This window comes from Varanus komodoensis, unplaced genomic scaffold, assembly GCF_004798865.1.
Source record: "Varanus komodoensis strain SLA01 unplaced genomic scaffold, ASM479886v1 scaffold5, whole genome shotgun sequence".
Taxonomy (NCBI): Eukaryota; Metazoa; Chordata; class Lepidosauria; order Squamata; family Varanidae; genus Varanus; species Varanus komodoensis.
In genome coordinates, this window is record NW_025336087.1 from 39,576,056 (window position 1) to 39,587,585 (window position 11,530).

An 11,530-nucleotide genomic window follows, 5' to 3' on the forward strand; every position below is an offset into this window, starting at 1 on the left:
CAAGGAAAGGACTGAGGAACAGAAAGACACGCCAGCACTTTGACCTTTTCTTTTTTTCTTTCTCCAACTATGGAAATCCTTCCGGAGATTCATGATGAGTCGACCAAAGGTTCCCTACCCAAGGTCAACAGGTTGAATGTTTAGGAGCCAGCATTAATTTTTTGCCATCAGCCTCTCTTTATTTAACAAATGAAAAGTCATTTCACCCGAGTTTTACTTTTGCTGAATCTTAAGACTAGAATTTCAGTTCACCAAGCACAAACAAGCCAGACTTTAGCTTGTTTAAGCACCTAGGCTCAAACTCTTCCACTGGAATAAATGGGCCATAACAGTCCATTTGGGTGTGCGTGTATGTAACAGACATGCATTCACCTGCAGCCACCTCTTTCTTAACTCTGCCAGGGTCATACAAGTCAGAGCAAAAGGTGTGGGGTGGCATTTAAATTTCCCCCCTTATCCCCTTTCTTCCTGCAGGTGCCAGTGGGAAGGAAACAATTGCTCACTCCAGTTTAGACATGCGATGGGGACTACTACTAGAGACTAGCGGAATGATTCAACTGGTTTATTAAAGGGTTGTGCATAAGGGAATGCTAATAGTTACTCTGGGAGATCTAAAGCAATGCTTGCTGACTACTTAAGCACTCAAGGTGCACTGTTGCTCATTCAAGCTCTTCAGGTCCAATTTTAGGATGCTCGTAACCTCCTGTACTTGAAGGATTGCATGCATCCTTTGCAGGCAGGAGGAGTGCAAAGGATGTCCAATTCCTGTGTTTTGGATCAAGGGAAGGAGGCTGAGGTGCACGCAGGACACACTGCCTCTTGGCCGCAGCAGCTTCCCTTCCTTCCTCTCCCCCAACCCCACCTCCGCGGTCAGTTAGAGAAGCAGCCATTGTGGTTCTTTCTGCTCCCTCTGTGAGGGGGGCAGGGCACTTCAAATACAGAGTCACAGCTCTGATGTTGGAGCTGTTTTCCAGTGTTGGACTTGGAAAAATCCCATGCCCTCTAGATGTTGTGCAGGGCCTCTATGATTGTCCCATTCATGTTTTCTTTTAACTCCAGAATTCCCTAAATTTCCCAAACCTCCATTCCAGCCAAATGCACTCACAACCCAGTCCAGTTCTTGGACATAGTATTCCTCTGACATCAGAACCTCTCTTGCTGTAATAATGTTACCATGGACAGTTTATTTGAGTTTTAATGCCTCAGAACTCAAGGCAGTGTATCCTTCTGCTAAGATCTTAGGGCAGCCAACCTGCTCCTGAACTTTACAAGCTATTACAGTTCTTGCATAGATAAGGAATCCTTAATATGACAGTGTCAACTATCTACCTTCCCTGCCTTTCTCTAGTCCTTCTATTACCCATGACAGCCAACAGATTCTCTGTTTCCCAACAGCTGACTGAGTCAGCTGATACCATCAACTCCTTAACTGTCATCTAGGTAGAACCTCCAGCCAATCACAAGCATGTACCCCAGACCAATCAAATTGAACTTACCTGTTCCAAACTCCGTCTCTCTCTCTCTCTCTCTCTCATATAGATAGATAGATAAATAGATAGATAGATATATGGGGGGGGGGATTATCATTTTCCTCTTCTTTTCCTCCTCAGGCTGGCACAATTATAACTTCACAAAGACCACAATAAGCATTTAATCATTCATAATGACAATTATTCACATAGTATTTCTTCATACTTGCCATCTGAAAACCAGTTCATCCTAACTCATTACAGATGCTTTTAATGTTATCCCCTTTGCACAGGTGCAGCCCATAAATCTAACATCAGAATTCAAGTTGCAAACAGTTCTATAGACTACTTCAGGGGTAAAGAACCTCAGGCCTAGCCCAGCCAACTGGGTGTCCCCAGATGGCCACACTCTTTGTCCTAATCATTGATTGGGGTTTGTTCCTCACATTTTGTGCAGTTTTCCCCATTTTAAAAGGTTTAAATCCCTTTCCCAAGACTTAGTTAAGGGCAGTGAGATCTTTAAGCAAAAGTATGATGATATTTTCGCCTACTCCTTTTGCCTTTGGTCTCTAAAATGCAGCCAACAAGAGCTTCCTCAAAATATTTTTAAGGTAATGTTGCCAATTGCAGCACTCCAAAATACCCCAAAAGTAGTTGACCAGAGGAAGGCCCCAAAAAATAGTTGGCTAGAGGGAGGTCACATAGGAAATTCAATAGGGCTGTGGTTTTTTCCTATCTCAGAAGGGAGTGGGGATAAGGACAAAATGAACTTTGTGTAACCCACAGCTAACAAGCTAGCCTGACCTTGAATACAGTAATCAAAGGGACGGTGGAAAGTGGTTCTAGCCGCCATGAAAGTTGCAAATGTACAGGGAGTAAGAACTTGGCAAGCCTGTGTGAATCTTGAGCAGCTAAGAAATAGACATGGGGATGTTCGGTCCTTGACAGAAGAAAGGACTCTTTGAAGCTAACGGCAGGGGAGGGGATCCATACATTGATGTATTGATGCATTAAATGTGTATTAGGTGACCTAATTGCTTATGTAGGATGTGAAACAGATGCACTGGGGTGCAACTTTGGAGAAACTGCTTTGGGCTGCGTATCCCCTTTCATCTCCCTTTATTCTATAGGGCACTAGAATAAAACTGCTTTGGTTCTAAGTCTTGTCTCAGGCTCCTTTTGACTCGGGGTCTGGGGTCCAAATGGGCTTGCCCTAGCTGTTGACCAGCTGAATTCAGTAACACTGAAACAGGACCTGCTGCAGGTCTTTTCTAAATTGAATACGTTGCAATCTCTCTATATTTCTCTATATTTTATATCAACTCCCTCCATTCAAAATTCACCGATCTGTCTCAAGTGACCACCTGAATTCTTATGGCATATTTACATTACAGTTTTAAACCGGTACAAATGTGAGCTTTCTCAAAGAATTGGAAATTTTAGTATTGTGAAAGCCCAACAATGTAAGATGTGTTGGCTTCTTCAGAAAATTATACTTACTGATGTCATATGGTTAAATTCATGAACATTTGAAATGTCTTTAAATGTTATCTTAGAAATCACAAGGATCTTCTTAGTATGCCAAATCATTTTTACATGAAAGGATCTTTTTAACAAGCAAGCAACCAAACAAATCCCCAACTGGGTTTTGAAACTGAGAGAAGGAAAATTACTGTTACTAAGCAGAAGAATAATGGATTGCTAAAGGCCATAGTAAGGAACCGTATAAAGAGATTTGTAAATAGAAAGTAGAAATAAGTAGACAGGTTTGAATTAGTTACTAAGGTAACTAAACAAGGGTGAATTAATATGTAGTATAACTAAGTTTGAACACAAGAAGAATAGTATTTCTCACATCAAACTTCTGAAGAAAAGAAGGGGGGAATTGTAGGGAATGGTCAAACTATTGCTTTTGCAGAAGATAGCAGGTGATTGTCTCTTGGCAGCTGGCTAAAACGATAATTGGCTTGGAAGAAAGTTGGCTATTCCCTATCTCATTCTTCCAGTAGTTTAGGACTGATGCAAGGACAAGATGAACTAGAGAACTCCTAGGAAGTAGTGTGCACACTTAATAGGCTTATGAATAATAACTGGCACACCTCTCACAGGTAATGGACTTATTAGCAAGAACATGGGATGCATGAACAGGTGGGGGAACATACGAAGGAGAAGTATGATGGAGGCAGATGGAGAAGATTGTGACCTCTTAGTAACCCAGCCAATGGATGAAAAGAGGCAGGGCCTGTGCATTGGGGAAAGGGAATAAGAGGCAATGTCTTTTGCCAAATCGGCACGCCACCTGTGTGGTGGCCGCCCGCTCTTGCACGTACCTATTAAACTAGTACTGCTTGCTACTTTGCCTCCCATGTCGTCACTACTTGGAACTTAATTTCATTCCTAACAAAACCAGAATGTGAGGCTGCTTTTAAATCCTGATTAAAATAGAACCCTAGATAGAGTTCTTGCTTTTAACTCTCTAACTGCTCTTATACTTGGTGACTTGCTTTGAAAATTGGGAGAGCTTGGAATTTTCTAAGAATTTTATATTATATTGTTCAAGTACTAGTAAAAGTTTTAGAGAAGCTGCAAGAAGACTGGTGCTTTTTTGCTCATAGTAAGCATTGTGCGTGTGTTTATTGTTTGGTTTGGTGTTATGTTTCCTAAGCTTCAGAGGTTTATCATCAAGCCACTATTTATATAGAGTTTGTGTTTCTTTCTCAAGGGAGCAAATTAGCTTTAGTTTGAGACTGAGATGGCATACTCCCTATTGGAAATCTGGTAAACATTACATGCTTACTGCCACATGTCTTTTACTTTGATCAACAAGAAGGTATTTTTACACTCAAACATAATTCTTGCATATTTTGATAATAGAATATATGCTCTTACCCCTCCTCTCTCTTTGTGTGTGTCTATTTATCTTTCTATCCCATTGATGAACTACTTATTTGACTACAAAATGGAACTCTTTTACCAACCAAGAAAGGAAGGCCACAGTTCTTGATAGGAGCAAAGGAAGCTCTTTTAAACAGAGCCAAATCACCTATATCCATATTTTCTGCACCAGCATCCCTCCCAACTTGGAGCCCTCCAGATGCTTTGGATTACAAATTTCTGGATTCCCAGCCATGGGGCTGGGACAGATTGGAGCTGAAGTCCAAAACTTCTAGAGCCACCTACATTAGGTGGATGTGGCTCTTCAGGGTGTCGGTTAGGATTACTTCAGCTCTGGGAACTGAGAGCTTCGGCTATTGGGTATAGAAATCCAATAAACAATTTAATAACTGCCAAAGGGTCTGAAGAAAACTAGGATAATGTGGATGTTTTAAAAATCATTTGCCAGGCCCCACTAAGGATATGTCATTTTCATACTGTTGGTGCCAGTGCCACATTTGTGCTAACCACTAATCTGCATATGAGGTATCAGTGTGCAGTTGTACACTAATCTTGCTTGATTAGTGTGTGTGTGTGTGTGTGTGTGAGAGAGAGAGTTAATTCTAGATCTGCAGCTGTCCAGTTCAAGATCATCAATGCATATACAGCTGAGGACATTTTCAGGCATGAGAATAAACTGTGATTAGCTGTCTGCTGACACATAAAGAGTTTTGGGCTGCTTGTTATCATTAGTATGACTCCAATTTAGTCATGCTCCATGGCAAGTTTCCAGATGTGCAATGATGCACTCAAGTGGTAGATCACCCACACCAAACTTGAAACTTGGAGCTATTTGAATCAAAAAGGCTTTTTCTAGGTTTGACTAAGTTTTCCCAATTGACAAGTGACAACAGCAATAACAAAGGAAATGGAATATAGATTTTTACCCTCGTGGCATAACATCTTCACAGTAGCATGGCCCAAAATGGTGAAGCTGCAACTTCTTGAAAAAGAAAATTCAGCCAGCAAATAATAGAGCTTAGACACTGTGGAGCTGAACTTTTAACATTTTATTTTTGTCCTCTTGTTCAGACATTTCAAAATCATTCATGACAAGCGACATTGACAAGACAGAGCTTACAAGATATTCCCTAATGGTTACTTTGCAAGGCATAAACCCCATTCAGGAATTCTATGCTTCATGAGATCAATGTCACTGGGAGGGGACAGGGATGGTCCCATCTGTGCACTGGGCTCTCGTTCCTGGAGGAAGCCTCTATGCATCCAGCAACTTTCACCCATTGTGTGAACAGCAAGTTGGTACGGGGTGGTGGGGAGAGTCTTGCTAGGACATGCAGCCATGCCTTCTTTCTGAGCTGAGCCTAAAATGCGTGAACAAGATCATAATTCAGATTTGCCATGCTTGTCTCGGCATACACGTTCAGTACAGTATATCTGAGATTCACAGTCCAGGTAGAACAAGGTCTTCATCCCATTTGTTGGGAACTTGGCTTGTCCCATAACTCATATACGGAAGCTGGATGACAGGCAAGCTTTCAGGGATCCATATTCTGTTGCTGAGGGACAAGTCCTGTGTGAAGAATAACTGCCTTGTCCAAGAACACCTTCTAGGCTTTTGGTTGTGCGGTACACCATCATGCCTAGTAGGAACTAGACAGCTTCTGCATGAATCTACTACATGACACAGGGTCCAAAGAGACCACGAGGAAAAACATTTGTTACTGACATGGCTTGTTTTCTTTGTCACATTCTTAACAAATATGCCTGTTAAAGACAGGATAAGACGGAGTCACATCTTTCTAAATATTCAATTAACAGAAGACAGAATTAATGAACATCTTCAAAATGTGGGGGGACCCACATTTTTCTTTGATGAAGAATCTTTTGAAAAGCATTTAATGTATGGCTGTGTTCATATTTTTGTCTGCTCTCCACATATGTGGATTAGGGATTTTCTCCTGATGAAACAGGCAGAAATACATTAGAATCAGTAGGATTAAAAAAACCCAATAGAAAGCCCCGAAAGCCTGACAGTTGAAAGCACAATGCAAGACGTGTCTACTCAGAATTACGTCTCATTATGTTCGGTGGGACTTGCTTACAAGAAAACATTGGTAGGATTGCAGCCTTATCCAGGCTTCTGACTCCTTTTTTGTTTAAAAGTATTCTGCCTTCAGAAACTAACTTGCTTGAAGTCTGCTATCAGAAATACCAAGTACAGTAATAACCATGTACCATCATAGTAAACATGCTCCATGTTGCATGGGAAAAGGCAGCAGAAGATTGCTGGTTTGCAAGGAGACAGCTGATGTGACAAAACTATTTTTCCCATGCTGCATCTTTTGAAAGAGATCCCATTTCTAAACAATTTGCAGGTGTATCTTATTAAAAAGCTGTTATTTTAGGACAATAAAATTATGTGTTATCTTGGAATGCAAGCAGATCCTTAAATGTCCTTTTAACTCATTTTCTCTAAAGAGAGGCATAAGATGGTATATCTGCTATCAGGCTGATAAACTGACCTTTGAAAATAGAGATGTTTAATTATGAGAACATTTTAGCTTTCAGAATTGTCAATATATGAATCTTGAGAGTGTCTTAGGTGATGAACCTCAGCACAAACCTGAACTTCAAAGAATCTGTACCTGTCCATCTTCTGGGGTCCCTCCATTGCTGCTCAACTAGCCTCCCAGTGATGGGGAAAAAAGAATTGGATATCTGTGCTCAACTGTACTATAAATCACATTAGATCCTTTTTGCCTGCTTAAACTAATAGTATAATGTACTGTGTTTTTCAGCTCTGTGAATATACTGTGCAGCCTTCATTCGCTAGTATACTTGTTGCTTCTAGAACCAAACTAAAAAGTCTTGCTTGGAATGGGGAGGAAATTGCTACAAAAAGCTTCATAAAGTATTAATACATGTGGGAAGTTTTAACTGGAAATCTAGAAGATCAATTGCTGATGTTGGGGACAATGTCAGAGCCACATTCAGAGAGGGCAAGAACGAAGCGCAGTGCCCAATGCAACAGAAGTGCCTCCGTGTCGCCCCAGGGAATCCCACTGCACCAGCTAATGCTAGTGGTCCTTTATGCTAGTGGAAAGTACCGTATTTTTCGCTCTATAAGACACGCCTGACCGTAAGACGCACCTATTTTAAGGGGAGGAAAACAAGAAAAAAAATATTCTGAATCAAATGGGCACATAATCACAGGCACATTCCCCACCACTTCCCCATGGGCTGCACATCTGACAGACTTACTGCACACACATATTCGCTCTATAAGACGCACAGACATTTCCCCTTACTTTTGAGGGGGGAAAAGGCGCGTCTTATAGAGCAAAAAATATGGTAATTCATTTGTGTCCATCTTCCATATATACTTCTTTATAAATGTTTTAAAGCATATAAGTTCTTAGATGACAGCATAAAATTTCTATCAGCAGACTGTTAAAAACCTGGACCTAAAAGTGATCCAGGTTTAGCTGGTAGTTTTAATTGTAGTCATTAGTTTCCTTAAAACAGTTTGTGTTCTGTTGAAATTGTTTCATCTGATGTTTTTAAAATTATTTTAGGTCACCTCAAGCAAACATTTTGGAAAGCCAAAAGATAACAATAGCAATATAGGACGAACCACTTAAGGTCCTGTTGTTCAGACTGAAACAGCTTCTCTGCTTATATTATGTGGAAGAAATGTAAACAGAGTTGCGTATGACAAATGATATTGCTACTAAAGTCTGCTAGCCAGTACTCTACCCATTCATTTTAGTAATGTTCAGCCATGGCCATTATTTTGAGCCACTTAGCATGTTAGAAAGGAAAGGCTTTAAGCAATACAAAAGCAGGGGAGAGAGGAGACAGCGAAATACATTATCCAGATGCCAGGATAGAACATTCCTTTGCAGACGGGGAATGGGATTAAAAACATACAGAGTAAATGAAATCCACAACTGCTCTCTGACTGGGTGACTTCAGACGACACATTAAGGCACGCTGCAAATCAGTTACACAGGTTGCTTGGAGAACAACCCCCAGAGCACCTGACAGATGATCAGGCTTTTCCTTCACAGCAGAATCTGTCTTGTTTCCCCACTCCAGCTGCTAGCCTTTTCACTCACTACCTTCAAAAAATATTTTTTAGGAGCATCAAAAAGTACAAATGGCATTATTTTCCCCCGGCTCCTGAAAATTGTGCAGTTGGGTTATTTTCTTCAGTTATTACTTTGGTCAGCCCTTTATTGTACAATTATGCATGTGTACCTTAGCATTGTCAACAGCCTTGCAGTTTCAAGCATGAAAGAGAGCAAAAAAGAGAACTGACCTAAGACGCTGTAAAGGGCGGGATACAAACCTTTTAAATAATAAATAAATAAAAAGTGGGTAGGTAACATTATGGAAATTGACATTATGGAAAGAGTGTAGATAGGTAAACTTATGCACAGCTGCCAACTGTCACTTGCCTAACTATCAGTTTAAAGGGGGGAAATTGCAAAAATAGATGCATCAAAAGGGGGTGGCCACAATATCACCCCCTTAGCAATGTAATATTCTTGATTTCAAGTATCAGACTGATGGATCTTGGCATCCTCTATCTTTTCAACATTTCCCATGTCTCCAGCTGCTTACTGCAAGTCTCTGTGGAGTTTTGGGGACTTAGAACTAGACACAAACATAACGGCTGGCAAGTAAATTGAAGGGAACCTTGTGCATCTTCAGTTACTGTTTGTTATGGCAGCCGCACAAATTTCTCCTCCATTCACTGCCCCTAAATTGGTGCAAATTTTCCCTCCATTTACATTCCAGTTATTATATTTGCATATACTTCCCACCTCCCTGCCCTGAAAGTGCAAAAATTCATTTTTTAAAAAGATAATCCTTAAGAGATAGGGAAACCGGATGCAGCCAACAGGGCAGCAACTCCAGGACTTGCACTGGAGGACAGAGCAAATGGGGCACCATCCATCTGCCTCCACAGAGTTTTTATGAACTATCAGAATCTGCAGTAACCACAGCAATAGCTGGAAACTTGGGAAGGTGTTGAAATGGCTGAGGACTGTAAGAACTCTCAGCTCACCATTTAGAAGCTAGAGTTTATACTGCTAAGGGGTTGCTATTGTTGCCACCCCCTTTTGGTGCACCTCCTTTCACTGCTCTTTCCTCATTGCTTTTCAGTTAACAGCTGCCTATACTGAGCAAATTAGCCTATTAGCAGTTTCACTTTGTCAATCAGCTATCTACTCTGTTTCCTTTTGAAAGCTCACACATATTGGATGGGCAGAATTTTGGGGAACTAGAAAATGGGTGCACACCAGTGAAAGGTCCTTCCAAAGTGCTGCTTGGACATCAGGTGGCGCAGCTATGCCTGGCAATGGCATCAGTAAGATTGAGATGGGTGGTGCTGCTGTTTGACTTGCTGATCCCCACAATGCACAATTAACTTAGAATGCCAGATAAGGACAACTCAGGAACCCATCATGAGTTAAACCCTAGAATGAAACATGGGTTGTTAGGATGGCTTCCTGCTCCCAAATAAGCCAACTTGCAGGAAGCTGTCTGGATTCAGGTAACATGACAGTCCACTGTAGCTAGTACACACAATGGGTTGTCTTATGTCTATGAAAGTTCAGAGCAGCCTACAGGTTGCATTTTAATTCTACTGAAGTAATCACTCCGCCATTAATATTTTGATCTGCTTGTGTCCATGCAGCCTTCCCCAAACCGGTACCATCCAATATTAGGGGCTGCAGCTCCCAATATTCCTGACCACGGACAATGCTGGTGGGACTGCCTATCCTGGTTCACATGGAGGGACCAGGTAGGAGGATAGATTGTTATAGTCATGCAGTTGTCCGACCCAAAGTTTTGACTGACTGTTCCTGAAGCTTGAGTAACATCATCCTGTAATCTCAGGCTGGTGTTTTGGAGTGTCAGTTGCACTGCTGAGCTGTTCCTCCCACCCTTACATGTATTGTGTTCTGTTTGTTCCAAACTTTCCAACAGTTTCTTCTCCTTTAAAAGGGAAAGACCCCAATTGGTTCATACTGCTGATCCCTGATGCCCTTATCTCACATAAAAACAAAACAAAACTGTAGTCTTTTAATGAGATAGCAGAGTTAAATATTAACTAAAATCTTTCTGATAAGTGAAAACTTTTCAGAGGCCAAAAGTCTGTCAAATGTTATTTTGGTGGAGCAGTAAAAACGGGTGGGGGACAAGGTGGGTATTGGGAGGACTGTCCAAAGCTGAGGTGTAGCCACAGAAAGGCTTTGACCATGGCCCATCCTGATACAGGCATGCATGCTAGGATGAAGAACTGTATTTTCAGCATTTTTGAGCTGTTGAGTGTGATAAACAAGAATTCTATTGGGGCTTTAAAAATGAATTTAGCACCCCTTTCCTACCAGTTTTGTATCCAAAAGAAAAAGGAGTCTACCTGTTCTGTATCTAAAAGAAAAAGTAGCAAAGTGCCCACTTGTGTGTATATACACAGACAGGCACGGTTTTTTTCAACTCTTTAGGTTACTAATCCACAGCATACTTTCCTAACTTGATGTCCTCCAGATTTTTGGACTACAACTCTCATCATCTGCAGACATCATGGAGGATATAGGATGATCTACAGTTTGCAGAGTGAGCTTCATGATTCAAATAGTTAAGAGCAGACCATACAGAATTAGGTTAGTCCTGAAGCAATGCAAGACTGTGGTTTTCTTTTTTGTGAGATACCTTGGACAATGTTGGTACATTGGCAGAATTATTTAGAATGAAATTTAAAAGTTAGCATATTAACAAAGAATTGGTTTTCATATTTCAAGTGGGAAGGAAATTTAATTACTAGCAGCTTGATTATAATAAGCAGAATTGTTGTCTGTGGCACATACTAGGTGTGGCACTAGCCAAAAAACAAACAAATCATTGCTCCAATTTCACCAAAAGCTTTAAAGAAATACAGAATCTCAATTCTTCAGGTCTTTAAAACAGTGGATTGAAACACCAAATTCACCAACAAACCCATATGAAGCACAACTACTATATATTTCTGCAAGGAATTGGGTTTCAAAGTCTTTGTTTGCTAGACCTTGTTCTATACTGCCCCTCAAGTCCATTAACTTCAAAAAGCAAAGTGAGGAATAAATACAAGTATGACACCTTTGAAGAAGCACAAT